The sequence below is a fragment of the Ambystoma mexicanum genome, chromosome 1q (genome assembly GCF_040938575.1).
Source record: "Ambystoma mexicanum isolate Mex_15411 chromosome 1q, UKY_AmexF1_1, whole genome shotgun sequence".
NCBI lineage: Eukaryota > Metazoa > Chordata > Amphibia > Caudata > Ambystomatidae > Ambystoma > Ambystoma mexicanum.
Window position 1 is genome coordinate 956,847,315 of NC_090922.1, and position 9,828 is coordinate 956,857,142.

The following is a 9,828-nucleotide window of genomic DNA, read 5'->3' on the forward strand; positions in this document are numbered from 1 at the left end:
TTGTCTCAGGTGATGCAATTGACACTTGCATACACTGGGCCTCATCACGAGTTTGGCGTTAACCCTTAAATCCGGCTGTCGCGCTATTACTGCCGGATTTAAGGGTCTGCCAAATCAGGGCTTCAGCGGATTTCTCTGCTCTGAGCTGGGGGGAAATCCGCCGAAAATTCGCGCTATTACCGCCAGTGGGAAATCTGCAGGCGGTAAGAGCGCAAAAATTCCCCATTGAGCCCAATGGGGAATGGGGCATTCCCGAATGGGCTCAGTGGTGAATGGGGAATTCCATTACCGCCAAACCCGTGATCCGGTGCTAATAGTGCCTGGGAGTTTGGTGGTAGGGCTAATACCACCGGCCGTAATACTGCCGGCGTTACCGCCCAACTCGTGATGATGCCCACTGTCTGCAACTTCACAGTACTGTGGTCAGCCATTCAGAGCCATGCACTGGCTCCCTGACATTCCCTGGGGGGTTGGGGGGGGTGCAGTGCATCCCTACAACCCAGTGCCAACACTTTGCACATGATGACTGCACATGCCCTTACAGTGCTGTCATGTCACAAGATTGACATCACTAGATTTCTGGTTCTCTTGATAGTTGAGGACGTACACATGTGCTGCACTGCACCCATGTACTTCTGAGGCATGTTTCACCCTTCAACATGCCTATTCACTTGTGTGTTGTCAAAGTGACCTGCCATGTATGTATCCATTTGCCTCCCTTCACTGTATTTCAAGGCACTTGCGTTGTTGCATCCTGTGACACGTGTGCTTTTATTGATATTAATGTTCTTGTAGTGCATGTTGACATGCATTTTGCATGTGTCATGGACACTTCTGTTTGACTTACTGCTGTGGCCATTTGGAAATTGTGCCATGGCTATGCTGCCTGCCATCTCCTAGTTGACATCTGTACATTTTGGCAAAGATATATGCCTGCCAGAAGGTTGTGTGTGATGCAGTTGATATGCAACATGCAGTACATGTGTGGGTTTTGCATTTGACATGCATCCATGTCTGCTTTCAGGGTCCCCTTCCATTTCATTGCCACTGCATGCATGCCAGAGTTTGTGTCATGTGTGACATGGCTGCCTCATGAGTTGGCCCTCTATATAGTGTTGTATATGTGTGTCATATGTGCTGCTGACATGTGTACTAATGTTTATTTTAATTGTTTTACAGGTGATGATGCACCAGAGGCATTGGAGGAGGAGATGGCAGGCAGGGTGGAGGGTTCAGGTCACCAACCCAGCACCACTAGTGGTCATGGGCTGCTAGACCACAAACATCCCTTGGTGCTCCAGGCCATCCTGTTCGGGCCTGCATCTGGGTACGGCTCTGGGAATCCATCTGACTATGATGTTGAATTGGATGTTCATGAATGAATGCCGTCGAAGGTGGGTGATTCTGCTATGGATTCTGTTCTGTCTACCATACCTGCAGTGGGGGTAGACCCCTCAAGGGGCCAATTAGTGCTGGTATGTCGCCCTGTGGTGGTTACGGGTGCACAGTCACAATCCACACCAGCTGCTCCTGTTCCTGGGGCAGCAGTTCGATGGTGGAATGCTGTCCACCAGCTGCAGGCTGTGCCGGCACAGCAAGGTCCACGTCCCCTTGGGCCCTGCAGGCGTGGGGCCATGCAATACGGCGGCCATGTGCCACCGGGGAACACTGGGTGGGAGCAATCCATGTATGCCATTGCACAACAACAGGGGGGAGCAAATGAAATGTTGGCTCAAGGCATGGAACGTGTGGCTGATTCCATCCTCCCCCTGATAGGCAGGTGGAACTCCAGCAGCAGGCAACGCTGTCCACGTGCCGCTCACTCAGGCTGCGCAGGCAGCGTCGAACAGGGCCCGCCGGGCTGAACTGGTGGCTCTGCACTCAGCTTTTGATGCTGACGCACAGGCCAACAGGGAAGCCCTGAGGGAAGATTACTCCTCCCTCAGAAGTACTATGGGTGCTCATAATGGCCCAGGATTTACGACCAGAAGGTGGTGCAGCCGGAATACACACTCTCGGCTGAACTCCATGCAAGCCAGGGGGAGGTCTGTCTGGCACGTGAGGCCTCCCTGGCAGAATTCTGTTTTATACGTGAGGTGGTGCATGGGGACCTCCGTGCCATATTCGTTCAGAACCAGGCTTACCAAGCCTGCATGCTTGCTGCCATGGAGGGGCTTGCTGGGCTATACGTGGTCAGGCACCTGTGCCACGCACACCTCCTGATGTACAACCAGGGGGTGACAACGACGTCCTATCTCTCACTCAGGTCATGCCGTGAAGACCATGAGCCCATGGAGGAATTTTTTTTTTAGCCTCAATATCGACACATGTGGGTGTTAAGGTGTACCCTGCACCTCCCCCTCCTAGGGGGCCCCCCAGCCTCCCGGGTCTACTATGGCAATTTGTATTGTTTGTCTATTGTGCATTTATGTTGCAGTGTGGTGCTATGCGGCATCCACTGTGTGTTCCGGCTGGGCCCATACAGGCATGTCTTGTGTTTGTGTTTGTGGCTTGGGGTCCGGACACATATGCCACTCCTGCTTCCCTTTTCCATGGGCTCACAAGGATAGCACCGTGTTAGGCAGAATCACATGCAGTACGCTTTGGGAACACTACATGCAATTAATACTACAAGTGTCAGTACAATTTCACCTTTGGTACAAGTTTGTACTACACAGTCATGTGGTAGCAGTGGCTAAGCAGCTAGACATATCTCAAGAGTTGAGTGAGCAGTAGAACAAGTTACACAAAGGACCAACAAATACAGTGGTTCAAACAAACACTTATTCAAGGTTGCTTGGTAAAAGAATATACATTTATTTACACAGTCAGTTTGAAAACATTACACTAGCAAGAGCAGCTCAATATCATATACTTAATACACCACAAATACACAACCAATAAGTAACTGAACAAGTTCATCTCCCCTGAAGTGGGAGCAAAATGGGACTTCAGATACTTTAAAAAGGGGTAAAAAGACACGGTTACAAGAATCAGTAACACAAATACATTCATAGGCAGGGCAAAGGGTTTCAGTAAACTACAACCAACAATTCAGTTCATAGACCTGGACCAAAGTCAATGGTTCAGAGTCTTTGTATAAGATAGCACAGTTCTGGTAGTAAACGGTTAAGTCTTTGCCACAGAGTTTAGAAGAATTTGGCTAGGCCTAAAGTTAGACGAATGTTTAGGAAAGGACAAGCCTTCCAAGTTGGCAAAGTTCCACGAACTATCGCGATGGCCGAAAAGATTTCCAGACCGCGTTTGCACAGTACCTTTAGATTGAAGAAGAGCTGTAGCTGAGGAAGTTGCTCCTGGCAGTTTGAGCAGATCTCGCTGTTCCTGAGCTTTAAACGTGAGGACAAGAAGGAGGACGTCGGGAGGTTCCTGCACTGCCCAGGGATGAGGCCACAAGCTTAGCAAAATGTCAGTTTAAGGTGTGAGTGCCTTAAAGTCCACGAACTGGTATCCTTCCCACTGGCTGTTCGGTTTTCCCTAGCACTTGACCAGGAGGAGATGGTGTCCAGGTGGCTTACGAGTTGGTTGTTCCCACCAAACTCAAGAGAAGATATTAACCTTGAAGGGCTTCTCTGTCGATGGAGTTTCAGACAATTCGGACCTACAGCAGGGCTTCACCGGTCGTCCAGGAGTTGCAGCAGTTCTCTTCCTTCAGCTCGTCTTGGGTTCTTTCATTCCATTGGTCGACTCTGCTTTCCAAGTCCCAGAGACCTGCTTTTGAAAAGTTTTCCCACATTCATTCCAGCCTGGCTCTCACTCACACAGCAGGGTGGCTGTCCTTGCCAGACAGCCAGCCGGCCAATCACGCCAGAGTGCAATCAGGTCTCCTAGGAGACTAAGCACAGGGAGTTTTGGCACCTCCCTCACATCCTGTCCACCCCAGACACCCTGGTGCCAGAGGAGGGCTTCAGCACTGAAGCCCGCCAAACGCCAATGAACAAAGGGATCAAACCTGGTTTGGCGTGCAGAGGCAAGCACAAGAAGGACCTTTCTTAAAAGAAATGGCAAAAAAAGTCGACCAGAGTCTGTTTTTAGAGGTAGGTCTTGGGCGCCATATTGAAAAACATGGCTGAGCCAATTTTTAGCTACCGATGTTCGCTGTCGGGAAAAATCATGGTAATTTGATCTAAACCACTGCCACCACCCATTTAAAGTAGGAACGGATAACATCTGACTGTTACATTAGTGTTTTGACTCAGGGGAAGCTAGGCTACCCCTCCAGCACTCTATAGGAAGATAGTGTGTGCTGGGTCAGAAAATGTAAAGAGACTAGTAAGGTCAATTTAACTTTACATGCTCTGGGATACAGTAGTCAGTCCCAGAGAAGGTATTTACACCTTGGGAAGTCTGAAAGACATCCCTGTGCCACTGCACTGAAGGTGCTGTGTGACACACAGAAAAAGATGATGCCTATGGAGTTGTTTGAAAACTCCATAACCAAAGAACACAAAAGTAAAACACACATCAACATACATGGAAGAGTAGGAAAAAAAAATCAAATCCTAGAAATCCAGCCAAGTTTCTGGGGGTCTCAAAAGGTAAGAGAAATTAGCACATTCTTGAAAATTCTCCCTAATACACTGGGTGACAGTAACTTACACAGAGGCATTGGACTTCCATCATATCTGTGGCCAGCCTGAAGTCGAACTTGTGTATTCACCCCTAGTGGGGATTCATGATGGTTTCTCCAGTGCACGGTTGGACAGCATTTTGGTGAGTATATTGTTGACTGTGCATGATTTAATTCTGCTAATTCATGTATTGCCTTTACTGTATACATTGTTGATGCTCTTCATGCTGTCCCATGCCCACTTCAGCTGTTGAGGCCACTCTCATGATGGTAGGGGGACGTGTGGTGGCAATGTCACATTGAGGCACTTGTGCAATGGTGTTTACTCACTGTCTGACATTGTCACTGTTGGGTCCTGTGTTCATGATTTGTTATGCTGGTAAATTGATAGTTTTGTGTTGGCTTAGTTTATGATGTGCCACAGGATCAGCAATATCTTTCTGTTGCAGATGTGTCCACTACAGAGTGGTTACCATGGAAAATGTATACTACACTGTGTGCTCATGCATTTCCCATGCTAACATGCTTTGAATCGCCCTGCAAACACACCCCCACAGCACACACAACACACCCCCAACCCCACCCCCACCCCAACATCCACCCATCCACACACTACTTGCCTTCTGAGACATGCTGTGTCCCTGCTGCACATGTTCACATTGACTTTCGTGATCGTCAACTGGCTCTGCAGACTCTTTTTTTCCTTTGTTTTTTAATGCAGCTGCAGGGGTGTCCAGGCCACTGACACCACTCACTGTACTGTGCGGTGTAGGGAGCTGGGTATTGCAAGGGACAACCCTGCAGCACCCACATTTTCTTTTCTTTCTTAGGATTCCCTGAAATGCATGCCACCAAAGGTTCTAAGTTTTGGTGTTCAGGCCTTTGGTGGCATGCATTTACTTACTTTTAGTATAGGTTGGATGTTTTTGCTCACTCTTTTCTTCAGAATGCATGTCTGAGAGGATTGTCTGTGGCCTGTTTCCATTTGTAACAGTGTGCTTTGTGACAGCTGTGTCATGTGTGTAGATATTTATATTGAGGTTTTCACATTGAATGCCATGGCATGGTGTGTGGGATGGGTGACCTGGTGTTGAGGGAGGTTTAGGTGACCTACCAGAATTTATATGTGCTATTTTGCATGGGTTCTTTGGAATCTGTGGCTTGCATGTGTGCCATTTGGTCACGCAGAATTTTGTTTGTTTAAGTGGCTAGGAATGCACACAATGCTGCAATTCCAAGGACCCATTCTCAGGGTGCTAAGGTTGTGACAGTTGACTGTCCCTTTGTCATCATCAATTGTCAGGGGGGATGTTTAGGTGAAAAATGTAGCCACAAGCTGGGTACGGGTTGCCTCGCCACATGCCCTTTACCCTCCGAAGCGCAGCGGGCGTGCGTGTGGTTGGGGATGTGGGGGCACCACCATGTCCAATGGTACGCCCCGCCGGGTTGCAACTTTGTGCAGGACACATGCTGCAACAATGATCCTGCACACTACTGGGGGCCCATATAGTAGCTGCCCACCATAGCGGTCAAGGGAGCAGAAACTTGACTTCAACACTCCGAATGTGCACTCCACTATGCCCCGGGTTGCAATATGGGCTGCGTTGTATCTTACCTGGGGTGGTGTGGTGGGGTTCCGTTTTGGCGTCATCATGTGGGTGCTTAAAAGGTAGGCACTGTCCCCTGGGGAGGTGATAATGGTTGTCATTAGTTGGATTTGTTTGTCTGTGTGTCACATGCATGTGCACAGGCTTGTGTTCTCACCAATGAGCCATGTGTTGCCATGCCTCCAAGCTTCTAGGTCGCGGTGTAGGGCTGACATTCTGTATATGAAACTTTCATGGGTGGACCTGGGATAGTTTGCATAGACAGAGGTGATGATTCCTTTGGCATCACATACAACCTGCAGGTTGATGGAATGCCAGTGTTTGCAGTTGCGATAGATGTCCTCAGTGGCCCTAGGTGGACATAGGGCCACGTGGGTGCAACCAAAGGCACCGAGCACTCTGGGGAAGTGTGCCACCCCGTAAAAGTCCTGGACCAGGGCCTTCCTTTCTGCAGGTGTTCTGGGAATGTATATGTGCATGCAGACTGAGGGGTGTGTAGTCATGATTGCCAACACCTGGTTTAGACAGCGTGACTGTGTGGCCTGTGAGACGGCATCAACTATGGCAGGCGTCTGCTGAAATGACCCAGGGCCAAAAAATACAGGACATTGAGCACCTTTTCCAAGGGCCTCAGTGCTTGGAAGCACAAGGTGGGTGATGTGAGGTCATCCAGCCACTCAGTGACCAGGTCTAGGATGATATGAGGTGGAAACCTATATCTGCCATAGACCTGGTCATCAGGCATCCCAAAAAGGCTGCTCCTGCGTAAGAAAATGTGGGGCGTGGCTATCCTCCTCCTCCTGCGGTGTTGCATGATCACTTCTGCAAGAAATGGGACATATATCATAGCTGTATATGCTTGTTTGTTTTTTGTGTATGCTTTTTTGCTGCGCTGGGCCACTTCCGCCTGCTTTCGTGTGGCGGATGTGTTTCCGGCTTTGCGGTGTCTTTTGGCATGCACGGGTTTGCCCTGTTCAATTCCATGAATACGTGTTGTTAGCGCATGTGTGGGAGTTGCGAGGGTTTCACTGCTGTACTTCCCCCGTTACGCCCACATTTCTGTGTGTTGTTCCACATTCTGCGCAGGTCCCAGGTAAGCCACGTACAGTGCCTTCCATGAATCAGTAAACGGGAACTGCGTTTTTCACGCTTGCGATATAGATTTCGGCGCACAATGATTTCATGAATTACCCCGTAAATTTTAACTGCTCTTTTTTTATTTTAAAATCTATACAATGATATTCTGTTTGCCCCTTCGTTTACACTTTCTATCAAGTTTTATCTTGCTCTTTTATTATTAGTATTTTAAGAGTCTCTTCTTTATGTATTTATTATTTTCCTTAGATTTTTCCCTTCCTGATTGGCATCAATCTCTTGATCCAATTTTTTACCAATCTCTTAGTCTAGTCTAGATTTTTATTAACCCACACATGTGCACTTTTTACATTTTACTGCAAACACCTTCATTTACTATTTTAGTAAATGTATCCCTTCTCTGTTTCACTCCATTTTGGAGTTTGATATGTACTCCTCTGCGGGCCTTGCCTCAGGAATCCTTAGCAGCCTTTACTTTAGTGCATACGCTCTGTCTTCTTGGAACCAGGAGTTGAGGTAACGACTTCTCTTCATAATTTGCACCAATCAATCCAGTTATTTTTAACACCTATTATTTACAACCCAATTACAATCCAATGCCTCCCCCCTATTTTTGCCACTTTTGTTGTTTTACTCACATCTGTGACTCAGTTCGTGTCCCTCAGCATCAACTCTCCCTCAACCGACCAGCTGTAACCTGCCAACCAAATCTTCTTGCACGTGACTCTGCATGTCAATCTCCAAAGGAAACTCTGCAGCCTTCTGGCTAATAGTGAGAGCAGCCAAGCATCTGAGGGTCTGGATCTGGCCTAGGTCGACTAGACTGTAAGCATCCGCACCACTATAAAACATGCTATAGCACCTTAAAGCGTGTTTTGGGATAGATGGAATTACAAATAATGATCTCAGACCAATAATTCAGACAGACTCAAGGAAAATGGCAAAGTACTACTGTATTGTCATTTACTAAAGTAGGGAGGACTCACAGACATCGGACTGATACTTGCACTCTCACGCCATAGCTTGATTACATAAAGGTTTTATACCCCAATATGCATCATCTATGATGTCCTTCTATGTGGCAAAATACAAAACCTATCAAGGGAAGGGATTGGTTAAAGTAACATGTCTATTTATAGAACATGTAAGGATTAATACATCATTGGCTACCCCTTATCTGTAGAGCAGGCCTTGATCTACCTCTACATATGTATAGTACTATTTATAGTGGTCAGAATAACAGTGGATTGGTCTATGCTACACTATCTCAACCTTGGACTTTTGGCTCCTTAGCAGCACCTACGTGAAACGAAACGTAGGTGTTTGAATCTTATCATACTACACCCCGTTTTCCCAATTAGTCCATCATCTCTCATCAGTAGGCCATGAGCCAAAGTCTTCCATTTGTAGCTGACCTTTTTGCCTGTTCACTGTCCTGAAACATTCAAGGGAGTGTGAGCATAACACTATCTTAGGCTCTAATGAATAGCTTTCGTTTTCAACTTCTGAGCCACGTGTGAAGTGACCACTAATTTGTCCATCTCAGCCTTCTATTTACTGCTATTTGATTTAATTATGCAGGGTGCTGTTACTCCTCTTGGACTGTGGAGACTTGCTTACTCTATCTCATATGAACTGTATACTTTTAATTGACCCGCAGTGTGGCTCTAAAATGTTTTCTTCTTCTTTCATCTATGAGGAATGTCCCATATTCAGAGCGTATCCATGTACTACCTTTGTGCTCTGTGCTTATCCCTTAAAATAGCATCCTTAACTATGGGAACACCTTGAATCATCACAGGCTCTGCACACAGAGCTGTTTTTCCGGTATCCAGTGATATTACTCAATAGGTAATAATGAAAAACATTTTTAACAAAACATTTTTACTGAGAAAATATAGAACATTTGTTAAATATATGTATGGGGGTGGGGTAAGGGGTTAAAATGGGTGGGGAGGGGTTTGGGCTGGGATTATAAACAAAGGGAAACAGGGACCTTGGGGGGAACCCCCAAAAACTGTATTTTTTCAGTAAAAATGTTTCATTAAAATTGTTTTCATTATTTATCAATTTGTTAATATCACATGGAACCGTTTGTCAGCATCTCCTGATTCTACAGCCTTGGTCTCTCTCTGAGATAGCTTGGTTAAGTTCAACGTGAGCCATTTTGCCACTGTGGCCATCCTTGCCATTTTATATACTCTATTATAACAAGCCTTTATATGTTTTCTTTCGATCTTGCATTACTGCGTATTTACAATTGTCAATCAGTAAGTCACTTTATCTTCTTTGTTTACACGATTATTTACCTTTAGGTACATGTTTCTCTTAATGCTTCAGTTACATTGTTACTTCTTAAGTATATTCATATAGTTTAAGCATAGGTTCACACATCCTCTTTATGACATCACTCAGTCCTCGTCGGATTTCTCTTTAACATACATCCATGATGTCCACATGTGCGCTCTGTCATCCTGGCATGCGACATCCGTCCATGTGGCATCCTTCCATACTTTCAGTGAGAGGGTACATTCTGTA